The sequence below is a fragment of the Oryzias latipes genome, chromosome 4 (genome assembly GCF_053564925.1).
Source record: "Oryzias latipes strain Hd-rR chromosome 4, Olatipes_Hd-rR_3.1".
Lineage (NCBI taxonomy): Eukaryota > Metazoa > Chordata > Actinopteri > Beloniformes > Adrianichthyidae > Oryzias > Oryzias latipes.
This window is the reverse complement of record NC_136240.1, coordinates 28,564,660-28,583,706: the sequence shown is the minus strand read 5'-3', so window position 1 is coordinate 28,583,706 and position 19,047 is coordinate 28,564,660. Positions and strand designations below refer to the sequence as shown.

General features: G+C 38.9%; 1 protein-coding gene across 3 annotated transcripts in view; it reads right to left on the bottom strand.

The window, feature by feature from the left end:
- Nucleotides 1-18,485, bottom strand: part of tbl1xr1a (TBL1X/Y related 1a) — a 42,404-nt gene extending 23,919 nt beyond the window's left edge. For 2 of the 3 annotated variants that reach the window (XM_078946248.1, XM_078946247.1), the window contains exon 1: nucleotides 18,136-18,430. The gene's annotated coding sequence lies outside the window, so the exon portion shown is untranslated. Of the gene's footprint in view, nucleotides 1-18,135 lie in introns of all 3 variants that reach the window. The other variant, XM_004068169.5, reaches the window with a different exon arrangement.
- Nucleotides 18,486-19,047: the final 562 nt, after the last annotated feature.

Genomic DNA, 19,047 nt, shown 5'->3' with positions numbered 1-19,047 from the left:
ATATTCCCTTAGAAAATAATTTTAATCAATGATTGGTCTGAAAAGCATGATTGCTTTTATTCATTTGTCAAATAAAAAGGTTAATATTCAGTAGGTTACATTTTTGCTAGAATTTTTTTTTTTTTTTTTAAGCCTCAGACATCAAGTGAATGAAACTTCCTGATGTTCCAACAGAAAAAAAGGAAGCAGGCACTGATTATATTTCCTCTGAAACCCGGTCATCTGGTTACAGCACCAACAAAAGTAGAAAAACAACAGTGGGCTGAACAATATGAAACTAAAGTGTGAATGGATTTGCCATGTTAACTTGTTTGTTTGTAAACCTATTTAATTTGCACTTGATTATAATGCAAGAAATATAAGGAATCTGGAAATCTTCGCCTGCACTGTTCAGTACCCAGGTATTAATCTCTGAGTCTCACTGGTTGAAATTTTGGCTAAAGATGTCCTGGATCGATTTTAGGTCAGTGAATCGGATCGTGCAAAATAAACCAATATCGTCAATGAATCGTATAATCAACCACAAATTATGATACGGATTGAATCCTTCTTAAGATGAATTGTTACACCCATAATTGGTGATCATTTGGATTTAAGACTGTCCTCTTAAAACATGTTGGAAATAACACCACCATTAGGGGGCATGAGTGTACAGATCAATCCAACACCTCCAATACAAACAGGAGAAGAAAGATTTGCTACATGAAAGGCTTAGTACAGAAACATCTGAGAATTTTAAGAGAACAGATCCTAAACACTGTGAAAAACCTTAAGAACATCAGTGAGGGAGATTTGTGGAAGCATCCTGGCTCTGCATGTGACACAGTCATAACATAACAAATGCTTTCTGCAGCACCTCAGTCACAATTCTGAGATTTTCTGAGCTCACACCATCAGCTTTTCTTGCTCAATCACACAAACTCTTAATGTAATGTAAAATTACCCTGTCGCATATGAGCACATGTGCAGCCTCTTTGTTATTACTGCTGTAAAATCAGTTTTCCCATTTCACCTCTACCTAATGTTAAAAAACTAAGTAGAGGATTCCATAAGCTCAAAGACAGAGGGACTCTGTTGTGCTTTGAATATGGATTTCAGGGGTTCACTATAAAATAGTAGGACGTTTTTACTAAAAGAAAAAAAATATAACGTGTTTAACGTGTTTTTTCTTTCGGTATAACCTTAAATTACTGATTGTTTTAAATTGGTGTTAAGGGCAAAAAATGAACTGAATTATAAATTCTGCATACACTTAAAAGACGTCTATTGAGCCTCAGTTCTAACTGCCCTTATGGGTGGATGCAGGTTGTCTGCAGGTGATAAACGGGCAAACCTGTACTGTGAATGCAGGTGGCCCGCACGAAATGTAAGCTTTAAGACCGCTTGAGCATAAAGAGTGAAAATATTGATGCACATGCTGCAGGCAACAGGTCATTGCAAGCATTTTAACTAGATAAGGGGGAAGCAGGTGAGATAAAGGCACTGCAATGGGATTTTTAAGTTTTTCAACTCCCTTAAACCCTGCAAGAGGGGCCAGTAGTGCCGTCCAAATGATAAGTGCGCTACTTGCGTACAGTCTGACTGTTAGAATTTAGGAAATTAGACAATCAGTGCATAGTTTTATAGACATCCTAAGGGAATCCTACAGGCACTTTAAGAACACGTGCATTCAACAGTTGTGGGCAATTAGCAAGGGGCCAGTGTGCACAACCTACTAATGACTAAAATGAAGAGTAAGGGAACCATATGACAGCATTGCTTATACTTCATAAGTGTGTGTAACAAAACACGTACCACATGCATGACATTCCTACATTTCATTTTCATGACATCTCTTAAGGTGACCGTATGCGTCTCAAGCTCAGGCTATCTCTAACAAAAAGTGTTAGACTCTACTGGGTTTTAGACTACCGTAATTTCCAGACTACAAGCCGCTACTTTTTTCCTGCGCTTACAGCCCTGCGGCTTATTCAGTGACGCGGCTAATTTATGGATTTAATTAGCGGCCGCCATGTACGTACTTTCGAACTCAGTGAAAAGTTTGTATTCTTTGTCTAACACCAAGCACAAGACATTTATTTTCAACACACCTCTAAGCAGCCAAACAGCATGGACTTGACTTCAGGTCTTAGACACTTCAGTCATGGTTCAACAAAATGAAACACGCATGCCCGGCCGCATCCCAGAATCCTTTGGGGCCATTAGACCCAACGTGCACGTGATCGCCGCTACAATATGATGAAGCTTTCAAGTTAAAAGCAATCGTTAAAAGCAGCGTAAAAAAGTCCACCGTCACCAACGGGTTTGGAAAAGCCGGTTTGCTGCGTGACGGAGAGAACAGCGCATGGAGTGAATTTACACTCCATTTACGGTTTCTAAGGAAACCGTAAAAGCGGAATTTTGCTTTGAAAAACTCACAGCCTCCGTGTGAGCTGGAGACATCTTCTCCTGCTGATTGAGCTGCGGGGCCGATGGCAGTCTGAAGGCTCCCACACGTAACAACGCATCCGCCCCTCATACACAAAACGTACAGTATTAAGTCCGATTGCTTTGCACAGAAACGATTTGCTCCGTTCACCGGCGCAATGGGGACGAAGTGCTCCTCCTTGAAGCAGCCCTGGCCAGAGGTGTCGGAGTAGATAGGAAGGGGAGACAAGGAGCGCGCGGGGCGGGAGCGGAGCGCAGAGGCGTCCGCGGAGTGCAGAGGCTTCTGAATTCTGACGCACGCGCCGCACTGAGGCGCGCGTATCACGCTGAGGCGCGCGCTTTTCAGTCGCCGCTGCTGTATTTTACCGGTGGGTTTTTTAACCAGTCCTGTTACTCCCATAACGCTGCCGCGACACAAGCGGAAGGAGAGCTGTACCCGTTCACCCCTCCATGCACTGCTGATACTCATTCTTAAACACGTACAACAGTATGGCGAGCCGGGCATTGGCCCCGCCTTTAGCCCCTAAGACTCATGGGAAATGTGGAATCGCGGATGTAATTTTCCTCATCATAACTGAGGGATGTAATGTTGATTATATGGTTACTGTTTGTAATTTTATGTATGATACCTAGATTGTCAATAAGTAAAAAAAAAAATGAAATAAAAACACCATAACTGAGGAACTTGTGAACAGAATAGAGGTCCATGCTGTTTGACAGATGTCGATACACTCAAATACATGAGCCAGAGGCAAAACTGGAACCACCCACAATGTGCTAATAAATTGCACTCACTCTGGGATTCTGGCCGTGATCTGTCAGGACGACAATATCGCCTAACACATGCGCGGCTTGTACTCTGACGCGGCTTGTGTATGTATAAAACTAATTTTACACGTGAAAATGGGTAGGTGCGGCTTGTAATCGGGTGCGCTTTGTAGTCCGGAATTTACGGTAGTTACACAATGTGTCTACCTTTTCTTTTTCGCTACAAAAGTAAACTTTTCAACTGCATTGCATTTAACACCAGGGCTCTAGAGTAGGCCTGCACGATAAATCAAAAAATGTATCATCATTGCAATATCGGTGTGTGCAATAGACGCATCACAAAAGACAGCGTAATACATTTAATGGGTGCAGATTACACATGCTAAAACAGTCCCATGGCAGTATGAAGTATTTAATGAATCAAATTAAGCCCTTTATGCCATTTACACCAAAAGCTCCCCGATCCGATATTCCTTTTTGGGACCGCCAATGTTAGCTTGGGGCTGTGAGGAGCTGTAAGCAAGTAGGAGAGGGAGTAAACTAAGGGATGATGGGAAAACATTCCGGGCCAACAGTCCCACCCACAACTCAGAGGAATTTCTGATGAACTCCTGCCACTCAGCTGAAACTAGGTCCTAGAAAAGGACACAGGTTATTGATTTTGGCAAAAAATGGCAATCATATATAAAAGCCCACTGGAAACGCTTTCAATTTAAATTGGATTTTCAATTGTAATCAAATTTCTTTTCTCCCTGCTTTTACTTTCTTTAACAAAAATTAAAAATGATGAAATAAATTTAACAAAAAGTATTTTAATATAACATCTCCTTGGAAATTGTCTCTAACACAAAGTTTAACTGAGTACAAGCTGTAAAAATGTTTGCAGAACAATGCAGCAGGTGTTTGGTGAGCTACCGCTAGCTTAACATCATAAAAAGAAAACAGTGGAATATGCACAGCAGAGCATTTTTGGTAGCAATGGCCTTGGAACTGAGTGTGGGGTTTGATTTCACAAGCCCAGTGACCAAAATCTCATTTTTGACTCACCAGACAATTTGGCTGGTAGATTAAAAAAGAATTCTACCAACCAAATTATTCTATTGTTTTACAGAGGAAAACTATATGTGTCATTTTAAAAGAGGATTTTCTGTTAAATAAAAACAGAGAGGAAGTCACAACAAAATGAAAACATCAGATAAAATCAACAGTTTTTTAAGGAACTCCTGTTCATATTTCTAATTAATCTTTCTCACTACTTCTGGTGTGTTCATGCTGTCTATGAAATGTTTTATTTTCAATCACAAATGAGTTCTTTCTGTTTTCTTGCTGAAACATTCCCCCCATGAGAGGAGTTGTTTCAGTCAGTGACCTGTAGTCTGAACCAACTGTACAGTCACATTCAAACCTGCTGAGAAAACCAGGAAATATTTACAAAAGAGTAGCAGATTGATAAGAAAAAGACACTTTTTTCCTAATCCTGCCTGCAGTTGATTTAATTTTTACATTAAATCATAATAAAAACAGCCTAAAAAGATGATAATAATTTGGATTCTTGCCATTGACAATAAAGAGTGGGGGGGGGGGAATTTTTCAGATCAACATCGGCTCTGTGATGTTACAAAGAAACTTCTGATAGAGTTCCATACAAAGTGCATCTTATTGTATTTATATAATACAGTTTTTATAAATGTTCTATGAATTAATTTTGCGGCCAACCACCATCCGCCACATCTTGAAGTCCACTCTGTGAAAACATAGTCTGACTTTAAACCGGTCCTTGATCACATGTAGGCGACACACGGAACAGCTTGTTAGCATGGGGTGATAGCATCGTAGCATTTAGTTTTGTAGCATCAGTGTCTAATGACAGCGCTGTCTCCAAATCAACACTTTTTATTAAACTTTCTGCTGCTGCTGTAAGTCCAACAGGTTTATCCTGTATTTTTGTCTGGATCCTGATAAAAATCCTCACATGTTGTACTGCTTCATCAGCTGAAACTAAAGACTACACAGACGCACCTTGCGTATGCGCTGCTTGCGCTAGTGTTTTTTTTTCTCCACCTCGCAGAAGTAGCTCATTTTTGCTTGCTGCTGTTTTCACCTCTACGATTTGCGAGAGACGGGCAGCCTGACAATACTCTGAACAACAGAAGCGCAAGGAAGCAGAGAAATGGGGGGAAAAATCTAGATTTTCCCCAAAATAAATAGTCTAACACAACAAATTCCAATTAATTAACTCAATTAGTCGCCCAGCCCTAATCCAAGCTGCCTTATTCTCTTCATTCTGTATTGTAAATGTTCCAAAAACACAAATCTCACCAATTATATTACTGCACAAAAGCCTGTTATATAACAACAGGCTATCTTTCTCACCTAAATCCATGTTTGTTTCATACAAAAGGCATAAATAAAAAAATCTGGGGGAGGAAAACATTATTTAATTTATTTATTTATTTTAAATCAAGCTCACATGTTTAAGCAGTTCCGCATGAAATAAATATTTCCTTTTGCTTGATTATTGCCAGTTCTAAAACAAAATAGAAATAAAAAACAAAGCTTACAGAACAGTTTGATTGCTCTAAATAAACTGTAACAGCAGAGGGTAATAGGAGGCTAACAGACTGCGACATACTTTTTGGATTTCAGTCACAGCCTCCAATTCACCATCTTAGAACTTGAAGGGTGTAGTACTGACCTTGAGACAAAAGACTGAGTACAGTTCTATGGACAGATCAAACAACAAAAAATGGGACGTGGTGCTTCCCTATCTGACAATTCAATTGCTAAAGGGGAGGTGCACGTCAGGTGACAGCAGTGTGGGGCACTGAGGCTTTCTTATATCTCAGGGTTTTTTAGGATTCATAAAATAGTACAAGCAGGCCCACCTGATGTGATCTAGTGCTCAGTGTTCTTTAACAACAAAAACGCCTAATAATTTGTAAGAATGATATGTGCAAATGTAAAACATTGCGTATGATCTCTTCATGTAAATCTAAAAATAAAAATACATTTTAGCATTTTATAATACACAATATTTAATGAGACCTCCTTTTGTTGGTTGAGCAAACATCTTCCTCCGTCAAACCAAGCGTGATTCATGTACATGTCAGGGCTGAGGCATCCGAGGATACAGCCTCTTATTGATAGCTTTCAGTGACATGTCAGGCGCATGCTTGCAGGGCAAAACAGCCAAGGGGGATTATAGGACTGTGGGAAAAATAAGGTCACTCTTGCTGGCAGATTTATTTTATTTTTGATTACTTTCTAACAAATGAAAAACACTGATATTAAGTGAAACTTAAGTGTACGATTCATTTTCACCCCCTGCAGAAATATTGTGGCCCCTTCCAGGGCTGGAGCTCAGTGCCCTTATGACAGCCAGAAAATGAAAGCAGACAGTCTCTTGCTTTTATAATATATAATAAATAAAAGCAGAAAATCTCTATTGTAAAGAAGAGAGTTGGTTGCTGATGCTGGGTTTTTAACATGCAAGATGCCTGCATGAACACTTTGGGCACTCATGCAAATGAATCTATTATTTTTATTTAAATAAACTCAAATGTCAGCTAAGCCACTTCTACAGTAAATATGACACCCTACTGACAACCTTGTTCTGATCTTGATGTATAATTGCACTGATAAAAATCAAAAAAGAAGAATTGTCAAATATGAATGATCTGTTGAACCCAAACATGGCAAGAGGACCTGGCTGCAGATATTAACGTACAGAGGTCCTCGAAAATAACTACCGTAATTTCCGGATTATAGAGCGCACCCGATTACAAGCCGCACCCACCCATTTTCACGTGTTTAACTTCTTTTGTACAGACACAAGCCTCGTCAGTGTACAAGCCGCATGCATTACGCAACATGGTCAGCCTGACAAATCACATCCTGACTCCCAGACTGAGTGCAATTCATTAGCACACTGCAGGAGCAGATAGCATTGCATCAGCTCATGTGTTTGAATACACCCACATCCGCCAAACAGCATGGACCTCTATTCTGTTCACAAGTTCCTCAGTTATGTTTTTTTTTATTTTATTTTTTTTAGTTTTTTTTACTTATTGACAATCTAGGTATCATACATAAAATTACAAACAGTAACCATATAATAAACATTACATCCCTCAGTTATAATGACGAAATTTACATCTGCGATTCCCCATTTCCCATGAGTCTTAGGGGCTAAAGGCGGGTCTAAGCCCCGGCTCGCCACACTGTTGTCAGTGTTTAAAGAATGAGCAGCAGTGGCTAGAGGGGCGAATGGGAGAGCATCTCTCCTTCCACTTGTGTCACGGCAGCATTATGGTGGTAACGGGGCTGGTTAAAAAAACACACCAGTAAAATAAAGCAGCGGCGACTGAAAAGCGCGCGCCTTAGCTGGTGAAACAGTGGAATGTGCAGCAATTGTTAACAGTGTACAGTCAGAACTGGAGGATAAAGCGGCTTCACTTACAGCAGCAACAGACAGATGAATAACAAGTGTTGATTAGAGCGTTGATTAGAGACGGCGCTGTTTTTAGACGTCGTTAGCCATGCTAACGAGCTGTTCCGTGTGTCACCTAAATGTAAACATGGAACTGTTTAATGTTGGACAGTATTTTCATGGACCGGTCTTTAAGGAGTGGTGGATAAATAAAACAAAATTAATTCATTGGACATTAATAAAACTGTATTTTCTTAATAATAACAGAACTGAAACCACTGTGTTTTAGCAGCGTCTTTGTAGCTGGTGTTACAATCAGAATCCTCACGTCCAATTCTCTCGTGAGAGCAGCACCTTCAATGTTAATGATATATAATAACAATAATCCAAAACATTGTACTGTTTTCAGGCTGTTTTTTGTTATAATTTAATATCAAATGTTACAGTTATATAACAATAAGGACATGTTCAAACCATTTACAGATAACTTTCATACAATTTCATTTTCCTAAAAAAGAATTAAAAAAAAAAAAACGTAAATAAAGTAAAATGTCCAAGTTATTTCTGTGTAAAATAGTGTTATAATTTGGCCGTAAAAAATATGTTTGGATGTTTTTTCTTTCTACCGGCTAACTTGGCCGGTGACTCAAAAATTTAATTTCGGCCTGTGGTAGAGGTATTACAGTTATTTAAAATCGGACAAAAAACAGAGGAACATGCACTGAAAATTGTGTAGAAGGTATGTTCCTTCTGAAACTGAAAATACCACCAATGGTGAACACAGACCACAATGCATTTTTTGCACAGAAAAAAAAAAGTATGTAAATGTATTTTTTAACAAACCATCAACGTTTTCATCATCAGAACAGAGTGTATTCATAAATAGTTGTAAAACAGTCATACATTCGATTATCACTTTGTGAAATTTGATGAAGTCAGATTCGCCGTTAAAAACAAAAAAGTAGAGAACTTGGTGTCCAAATTGCTTTTAAAATCTAGGGCACTACATAGTCCCTCACTACATAGTATTTTAGTAGTTAGGGATTAGGATGGGGATAAGGACATAGCCACATTCTCCCATTTTTCCAACATGGACGAACTAAGTCAAATTACCATATGTGTTTATCAATACTTTGGAATTGACAACAGAATTGTCAGATGTCTTTGTTAAATTCAAAGTATTTCCACACATTGTACTGTAATGATGACTTGATCATTTTGTGCTGCCATCACATGTGTGTTGTCCGCTGTGATGCACTTAGTTGTTTTTACATTCTAGTAAAATAGACCTACTGTGTCTCAATCCAAATACTATTTTACCAATATTGACGTAATCAATTTATTTCAGGAATAAAAATCGTTTCATCTATTAAGTCAAGTAATCATTGCACCCTTAGAATTTTAGCATCTTTACTTTGCACCCTTGCAATATCTGGCTTTAAATTTGTTCTAATATTCAAACAACAAAAGTTGTGTTATAAATGTTCATGACAGTAAAGCTTAAAAGACCCATTCCGATATGTGACGGGGTCCCGCCGAGAAAGGATGCAGAGGAGCCAAGGTGAGGAGGATCTGTCTTTATTTCCGACACTGTGAGCACCGCGCAGGGCCACGCAGCACATAGCACTCTGTCACTCCTCTCGTCTCACCACCTGTAGTGCTCCCTCTTAAATGGGACGCCACGCCCACGGGGCGTTGCTCTCCATTCCATCCAGGTGGCACCACAGGTAGCAATCATTAAATAACAAAATACAACAGTACACAAACAATAAAACCCGGTGTGGCCTCCCCTCGGCATCTGACGGTGCCACACCGTCACACGATATAAAACAAAAAAAAAAACATTCGCATTTTTGAATATTCCTTTATTCAAATCGTTGGGAATCAGGAACAGGTGGAAAAAACGCACTTGATAAAAGAGCTTTTTTGTGATGTAAAAATACGCCAGGTAGACCACGGGCTCCCTGCAATACTCCACAATGGGGAGAGGGAGGGGCACAACTCAGAGGCAAATTTCTCATAAACAACAGTCGCTCTACAGAAACTGTGCCCTAGAAAAGTAAACAGGTTTTTTAAAGTTGGGCTAAAAAATAGCATAATCATTAAATGACCACTAGGAACTAGACACCTGAATTACAACTAGGGGTAGGGCTGCACGATATGAAGAAAACTCGCGATATGCGATATTAGTAATTAATATTGCGATAACGATATAATTTGCGGTATATAAACAATTAGCAAAACAACCAAAAATATTATTCCCATTCCATTACAACAGCTTAAAAATTATACTACAAATGACCCTTGTTGACATAGGAGACGAACATACAACATAATAGGGCGCCATCCGATTAGTTAACAACGTGAAGGGGTCCATCTGATTGGTCAAATGCAGAAAGCGATTCTTTCGATCCATTAAACACTTCAAGCTGCCATAAGATTGTTTGGCCACATCTAAGGTAACTATTTATTGCAAATTTGCTGTCTTTTGCAATATGCATATTGCACAGCTTGATATTGCGATAACGATAAATTTGCGGTATATTGTGCAGGCCTAACTAGGGGTGTAATTCAGGTGTAAAATAGCAGTTCATATCAGGCAGATTTGTTGAACAGTAGTACCGAACCGAAATGTACCAAACAGAGAATTGAACTGAACTGAATTGAACCGAATTGAGATTTTAGTGTAACGTTACACCCCTACTGAGAACTCTTAAAATAGCTTAAAAGATGGTCCGAGTGGGTCTTCAAGGGGAGAATTAAACTTTCAATAAATGTATTGTGGTGTGTTTTTTAATATCTAAAATAAAGACAAAATTTGTTTTTGTTTTGTGTGCGTTATGTATTGTAATATGACCGGCAGAGCTCTTTGAACATATCAGTATCTAAGATTAACACAGCAGGGGGGCACAGGTGAAAGATGAAAGCACGCTCTGAGGTTGGAAATCAGGATTAGTCTTCTGAAATCAAGCCCGACATCCATCCACATCTGATCTGCTTAATAGGATTTCACACCTTAATATTTTAGAGAATATTCATCTGTTTTCAGGTCTTTACCAAACAAATACAGACATTTTCCTTTAAAAAGGCCATTTTGTCTTGAATTTCCACCAGGGTTGAGCAGTGGTTACATAACCGCATTACTCCACCAGCTTTCCTCTGTGATTTATTAAAGCCAAGTAATCAGTGTGTCCTACATAGATAACATGACTCAGCCTGCTCTGCTAAATCAATGACAGACCACTAAGCCCATCAATGTAACAAGAACAAACACACGCACGCTGCTTTTTCTCTCCATTTTTTGCTTTGTGTTTGGTACAATAATGCACTTGTTGAAACTTGACAATCGGAACCAACTATAAATATCATTCAGTTATCTTTAAAAAGGAATGGATGGTTTCCTTTGTTCATGAATCTATATTTTTCTGAATGCCAGGTAAACATTTTCTGGTTTAGCTCCAGTTATTCAATTAAGTAAATTAACATAAAACAGAAATGAGGCACTTTTTTTTTTTTTTTTTAACTTGTCCTGTCCACTAGCTAGGCAAACAGATGAGAGCTGAGGGCCTCTTGTGTTGGACATATTTTATTTTAACAAGAGGGGTTATTCATCTTCAGACAAACCAAAGGTATGTCTGAATAAACCCCTTTTGTAATTGAGGCCAAACTTTATTAATTTCAATCATGTTTGAAAATCTTTGGTGTTGGACCGGACGGAAAAGAAAAGAGGGGAAGAAGAGAGAGGGACGTTAGAGAGAAGGGGGGGGGTAGGAGGGTGATAATAGGAGGGGAAGGGGGGTAAGACCATGAAGCAGCATAGAGCAGACAGGTTTACTGGTTGTTTATCGTTACGGTACGGTTCAAATGTAGTACAAAAAGGGCGAGGCCTGTTCACACACACTCAAATATTATCAACACACCTGCTAGCCGCAAAAATTTCCACATGTCAACATGCACACAAAACAGATAGTGTTCACGAACGCATACCTATGCCTTTAAACCAACTAGTGTGAAATCTTTCATTCATTCAATCATGCAAACTATTAGTGCAAAGGTGAGCTAACACCTGTGCTCAGGTGAGTGTTTATGTTCTTCTAAAATGGATGGTGGAATGTGAAAAGGAGGAGGAGCGCCCAGCCACCCCCACACCCATACCCCCGCCGCAGCAAATGAGGCACTTTTTAATGTCTACTCTCAGCAAAAAAAACGTAGATTTTTTCTTTTCCAAATGTTTCCAGGTTGGTTTTTTTGGTTGAAACATATATCTAAGGAGCATTGCTGAATACAGAAATAGAAGTTGCTTTCCCAATGTGGCTGCATAACAAAACCATATCTGAGGCTCTTATTTTTTTTTACCAATACTGCTGATGTCATGTCAGACCGCACTCTCCAGGGCAGACTATTCCCATACCTGTGAACATCCCAGCATCACAGAACAAAGGCCCTTCAATTTGGATGTTCTGTGGGAAAATGCAGAGGCACCTGCTCGTTATTGCTGTACAGTGTTCACTCATTTATCATGGGAGTTCATTAAAAATATATTTATTTTTTAAAGCTGGCAAAACTGCACTAAAAAAGTCCATGAAACTGGTCTGTAAATAGTAAACTAGAGTGAGAGACTGCTGCTAGTTTGGTTCATCAAACTAGCAGCATGCCCTTTGTTAACTTCCACTTTAGCACACAGTTCACGCTTCCAAGCCTGATTTCTCTCTTTTAAAATGCGATTACTATCCTGTGATGGTTCCTCTGGATCAGATTATTTTTCTGTCATGGTTTTTGTGGTTGATTGCAAAACATTGCATCCTCTTTTGTGATTCTTTGTTTACTCGTTAGAAACTCCTCAGTTTTTCATTCAGGAAGACTCAATGCATAGTAAAGGTGCATTTGTGTCACGTCATATGTCACGTGATGGCCAATCCAGTTATTTATATATATAACTGGATCGATGTTTCTAGGACATAGTTTCTGCAGAGCGGCAGGAGTTAATTGGAAATTTGCCAAGAGTTGTGGATGGGAGCCCACGTTGGCACAGAGCACCCCCGCCCCCGATTCCCCTTCCCGTTCCCGAGAACTCTGTGCAGGGACCTGGTGGCCGACCCAGGGTATTTTTGATGTTCCAAAAAAGCTGTTTTTTCTTTTCAGAAAGCACTTCCTGGTTCCCAATAAATTGAATAGAGAAATAATCAGAAATACCATTTCAAGCTTAATTTTCTCTGTGAGTCTCCTCCATCATCAGAAAAATGCCACAAGAACATGTTAAAAACACCAAAAATGAAATTTTAACACTGGAGCTTTTACGCAGATGTGCAATGCTTTACAGTATTGAATTGTTTACTCAATCAACATAAATCAGCTTAATCTGCTGCAGAGAAAAGCGTTAATGGTGTAACCGATCAAGGAGTTACGATATGTCAAAGAGGGTGTGTTATTATTATTTTTGTAGTTGTTGTTTTTCAATTTTAAATTGTTTTTTGTTCCTGAACAGTTGTTTGTTTTTGTTTTTGGTGTGAACTTCATTAGTTATTTCTGTATTTTGAAAAAATTTGTAATGTTTTTTTACAGTTTACATGTTTTGCAGACCGCATGTTTTTTACACTTTTGCAGCTGTATTTATTTAATATTTATTTCTTTATTTAATAAGAATCTCATTTTTGATAATTTTTCATAATAATTTTAGTAATATTTTTAATTATCTAATATAAATGTCATTTGTGATGTCCTTTATTGATGTTATGTTATATAGATTATTTCTGAATGTCGTGTAGCTGCCACAGAAATGAAATTTCCCCATTGTGGGATTAATAAAGTCATCTATCTATCTATCTATCTATCCATCCATCTATCTATTATTAAATGATTAAATCACACTTGGCATGACTTTGGAAAATGGTAAATTTAGAATAGGAAGTAGTCCTAAAAAATGCCACTTCTTCATTTGGTTTGGTCTGCTTTTACAACAGGTACTCTCAAAAAAAAGAATCAAAAACTGAAGAAGACCTAATAACCTGGATAATTCACACAAATTCATTAGTTGAAAACAGCATTGCCCCAAAAGCGCCCTGAGCAGGATGAAACTAAGAATGAAATAGACAATTATCTAGTCCAGGTGGTAATTCAACTATCACAGATATTAATATGCATCTACTCACTACATCACTCCAGAAGATGCTTTGCAAGTATATGCATTACGGTTACAGAGCTACAAGAGCAAGACAAGTCACCATCCAGAACATTTTATTCTTAAGGAAAGACTACCCAAATTGTGGAAATCAAAAAGAATATTGGCACCAAAACACTGCTTTTTTTATATTCTTTTAAATTAAGCTGAGCTGGTGTCTCTCAAGGCAAATGTTTAGCCTAGCCAACCCCGAGATCATGGTGAAGTTTACAAGACTTCAGCTTTTAGTTGGTACATGCTACTTATGCTACTATGAAAACCCATAAAAATGTCCAAAAAAAGCAAACAAGGACACAGAACATTCAATTATCTCAGAACTAACCAATAAACTGGTATTTAAAAGTACTGGTTTACAGAGCTTTGTGTTCTATTTATCTTTTCCTCCACAAGGTGAAAACTTTGAGTTAAAGAACTTCGTCCAAAGTCTTTAAGATTCCACACTTTTAAAAGTTGCAACAGGTCATGCTAAAAAAAATGTTGCTACTGTAAAACTACTGCAATTTATTTTTTCTATCAGTCTACAGATGATCCTTGTCATAGATTGATCCAACAACAATGCCTAGGACTAGTACAGGGCGTCCACAGATTAAACGTTCAAGACCTTTTAATGCCAATTTAGATCGAATTTAAGACTTATATCAAAACTAAGCGCAACAGTAATGTAACTTTCCATCACAGGTCTATGCTTATTAGCTAGCAGGTCAAAAATGATTTACAACCAGTTAATGGCAATAAAACATCCAAGATTTGTTTATTCCTGGATGCTAAGATTGAAGATTTTATTCCAATGACCATATTTTTAAAAACTTGAGAATTATGGCCTATCTGCTAAGAGTTTGAGACAACTTAATAGGGCTGCACAATGTGAAGAAAACTCACGATATGCGATATTAGTGATCAATATTGCAAAGACGAGATAACTTCCGATACATGAAAAAAAAGCAAAACAACCAAAAACATAATTTCCATTTCACTGAAACAGTTTAAATAAGAGCTAACCCTAGTCTACATAGGACACCAACATCCAACATGAAAGGGCTCCATCCAATTGGTCTACAAGGCGTCCATCTGATTGGTCAAATGCAATTCGTGATTCATTGTGCCGGCCTACAACTTAATGTCTTTAAACTAACCCTTTTAAGGCTTTGTTTCCTCAGTCACCCTGTAGTAACAGATAGAACAAAGCCTGAATGAACAGTCTAAAATGTAAAAGACTACGATGAAATTTAGGTCTCCAGAACACACTTCACTAGTATGATTTGTTCTCCAACTTCTGAGCTCTTTAAGAGTCGAGTTAATAAAGTTTTGAGAAAAGCTTTAACTAAGAATCATCAAAGTGAGTATGTAAATTGACAAAGCAAATGTGACTATGAAAAAATCCTGTTTTATATACTAGTCCATACATTAAGTTTTTGATAAAATTACAGCACCCTCACAAACTCTGAACCAAGAGAAAAAAAGCAGTATAAGAAAAGGAAAAACGGCTAGCCCTCTGGCTGTCATGTTAAAATTTGAAATTGTATCTCTTAACCACTCCACATGTACTTTCCAGATATCTTAGCACTTAAAGTCCCACTCTGATCATCTTTTGAGCTATTGTTAAAAAAAAATTCTACCGTATTTTCCGGACTATAAGTCGCTCTTTTTTTCATAGTTTGGCAAGGGGTGCGACTTATACTCCGCAGCGACTTATATTAGAACTAAATTGTGAGGAACAGAGATGATGTTCCTGGGTCAATTTGATGTATGAAGTATGTTAAGTGACTCAGAGAATCAGCAAACTTTTTTTACAGTAAGATCTTGAAGGCTAACAACATAATATTCTATTTTCCAATGATTTCATAGATTCAGAAATGCAATAAAAATGACTACATTCTACAAATACAGGATGAAAACAGAGTATTAGTTGGCCAATGATGCTTCATGAAAGGAATAAATAAATAAGTTTGAGAAAGAATTACTGTGAAATTATGAGATAAACAGTCTGCTATGATTGTGTCATATGAGGTTGTGGAACTTATTAGTTCTTGGTCTCAGATTTTGTCAAATAAATTTCCCGTCAAAATGCGACTTATAGTCCAGTGTGACTTATCTGTGTTTTTTTCTACTTTATAATGCATTTTTGGGCTGGTGCGACTTATACTCCGGAACGACTTATAGTACAGAAAATACGGTAAGTGGTTTTATAATTATGTTTGCTGTTTTTGCCCAAAATGTTTTAAAAAATCTGTTTTCTAAGGAGTAGTTTCTGCAGAGTGACACAAGTTCATTAAAAATAAATAAATAAATAAATCGACACGGGTGGACTAAGCCTCCCCCATTTCCCACCATCCATCTGTTTACATGCTCTCCCGCAAGCTTATAGCCCTTCAGACCCCCAACATGACATTAGCTGTGCAATGAAAATGACGAGCAATAATTAACCTATCCAGCCGTACAGTTTTGAGCCAGATGTTAACATGGACAAGGAAAACAAAGATGTAGATGGATCTATTTGTCTGCAAGAGGATGCATCAGAATGGAGCGGAACAGGGAGCTTGTGGCCGGCCCGGCATATTTTCAACATCACAAATACAACCTTTACAAATACAACCAATACAACGGCAGTTTTGGTCTTTTCCTGATTTATTAGGATTTGAATGAAGAAATACTCACAAATGCAATTCTAAGCATAATTTTCCATTACATATGTCTCCAATAACAGAAATAAAGGCCACAAGAAAATGTTAAAAAAAATCCAAATGGTATCCCTACCATGACAGAGGTGGATAAAGGTGAAGAGGTTTTTGTGTAATTAATGGACACCAGTAGGCCTGCACAATTAATCGCAAATTTATCGTTATAGCGATTTCAAGCTGTGCAACATCCATATCGCAAAAGTCGCAATAAATGGTAAACCTTAAAGTAGCTAAAACAATCTTATGACAACTTGAACTATTTAAGAAATTGAATAAATCCCTTTATCCATTTGACCAATCAGATGGAGCCCTTCACGTTCTTGACCAATCGGATGGAGCTTTATATTAGATGTTGCCCTCCTAATTAGAAGAGGGTCATTTGGAGCATAATTTAAGGTATTTTTAATCTTATTTAAATTAAACTTTTGCAGTAAAATGGAAATGTTTTTATTGTTTTTGCTATTTGTTCATTTATCGCAAATTATATTGTCATCACAATACTGATCACTAATACCGCATATCGCGAGTTTTCCTCATATCGTGCAGCTCTAGACACCAGTGAAGATCACAAATCATTGAAGAAAAAAGGGTTCAGCGCACTGTCTTGTGGGGTCCAGATGACCCCACTCCCAATGTTAAAGTGCCTTGGATAGCACAAGGGTTGAAATGCACTGAGCTTGTCATTGGATCCCTTTAGACTAGCCTACTCCATTTAGGTCCCCTTTCAGTTTGTCTGCATTCACACATAAGTGAACCACACCAGAGGGTAACAAGTGAACCGAGACCTCTGCTGCAAAAAAGACTAGGCTTCAGATGTTCAAAATGCTCCACAGTTCAGGTTACAATCACCCACTGCCTTAACCAAGTGCACTTTATTTAGAAAATAAAATGAAAAATAAAAAAACTGTAGAAGATCAAACCAAATTTGATAGTAAAAATGTGCTCTTAATTAAAAGCCCAATGGGATCCAGTGATGAGGAGTATCTCTGATCCAGTCACAGAGGCCCTTCTAGGCAAGGGCCCCTAAATTCAGAATCTTGACTGCATCCTGGTCTTTATGGTCTGGTACATGCCCTTCTAAACGAGCACGTGTGTCTGCAAGACCGGTGTTCACCCTTCCCCCAATCAAAGCTTTGGAGCAGCTCACCAACACAAAGATGCTGAAATATAGGCCAAAATCATTCAGCTGACCGAAAGAGAAACTTGTGCATGAGTCTATGCAGTACGGAACACATAGACACTAAGTCCTCCAAGATTGATGAAAGCTTGACTGACTTTTGAGCAAAAACCTAGACGCTTCAGAGACAATAGTAGTACCTAGAAGAGTAAATAAAGTAACGAAAGCAGGTCAGTGTTTCTTTTGCATCTGTGCGTTACAAACACGAGGCTTCAAACAGCCTGTATTTACATTGCAGGCACCAGGAAGGAAGCGCGCACTCACAGGGCCACGCGCGAGAGCTGCTACACGAACACGCGCGCGACTACTAGCGCGCCCAGGTTGCCCATCCCCCACTCCGCCACAGAAGACAGAAATAAACGCAGAAAATAGGGCAGTCGCGCGGAAAAACCTCTCACACGCCACCACCCGTGATCCACGCACCGACAGGTGTGATTTATAACGGCGACTAGGACGCCAAAATCTGCTAAACACTCACCAGAAGCTCCGGATTACTCACGGAGGGGGGCGCCTTCTCCTCTGTGCTCCAAATATGGATTCTCCTCCTCCTCCTCCGCCGCTGTCTTCGAGCTGCGATTAAACCTAGAGTATCGCGTTATAACGGCCCTCAGAGCCGGCCGGACGGTGCCGGGGGTCCCCAGTGAGCGACGTGTTATGGACACACGGACACATAGGGCGGATAATCCCGTGGAAGTGAGCTGATTTTCGGCGCAGAGGCGGGCTTGCTTGCTGCTGGAGAAAAGAGACGAACAGTTCAGCAACGGCTTCAGACTGACCCGCCAGGCGAAAATGAGCCAAGCACGAGGAGGCGCGCGCGCGCGACCCCACATAAACACTTACGCGTATGTTGCAGCATAAAAAAGGAATGTTGCAATGGTCTCATAGAAAATTCGATTTTTTTTTTCAAAAATTCACTTTTGACAAAACCACAGAACTGTCTTTGTTTATGTCGGCTTGCAAGGGGATTCATGAGAAGACATAATCCAAAAAGTGTTCTCTTGCACGATGGATGGATGGATGGATGGATGGATGGATGGATGGATGGATGGATGGATGGACAGTGTATTTCCCTGCAATATGCTTGTTTGTGCTAAACCTCTTCTTCCACTGTTCTGGTCAAGATGTGCTCATCAAATCTTTATACATAATCAAAAATCACAATTCTTGGGCTTTCCCTAAACTGGATTGTCAATTACTCACAAGTATTTGACAAAAAAAACTACAACATGAGCCAATCTGCTTACAATGTTGTGCTCTGAAGCTACATTCACGCCACCCTCTCTAACACGCGTTCAAGCGGCCACATCCAATGAAAGGTCTATGAAAATGCGCGATTTGAGCTACACTCGTTTTTTAGACTGTTTTCGGGGTCTACATTCAAAAAGTGCGG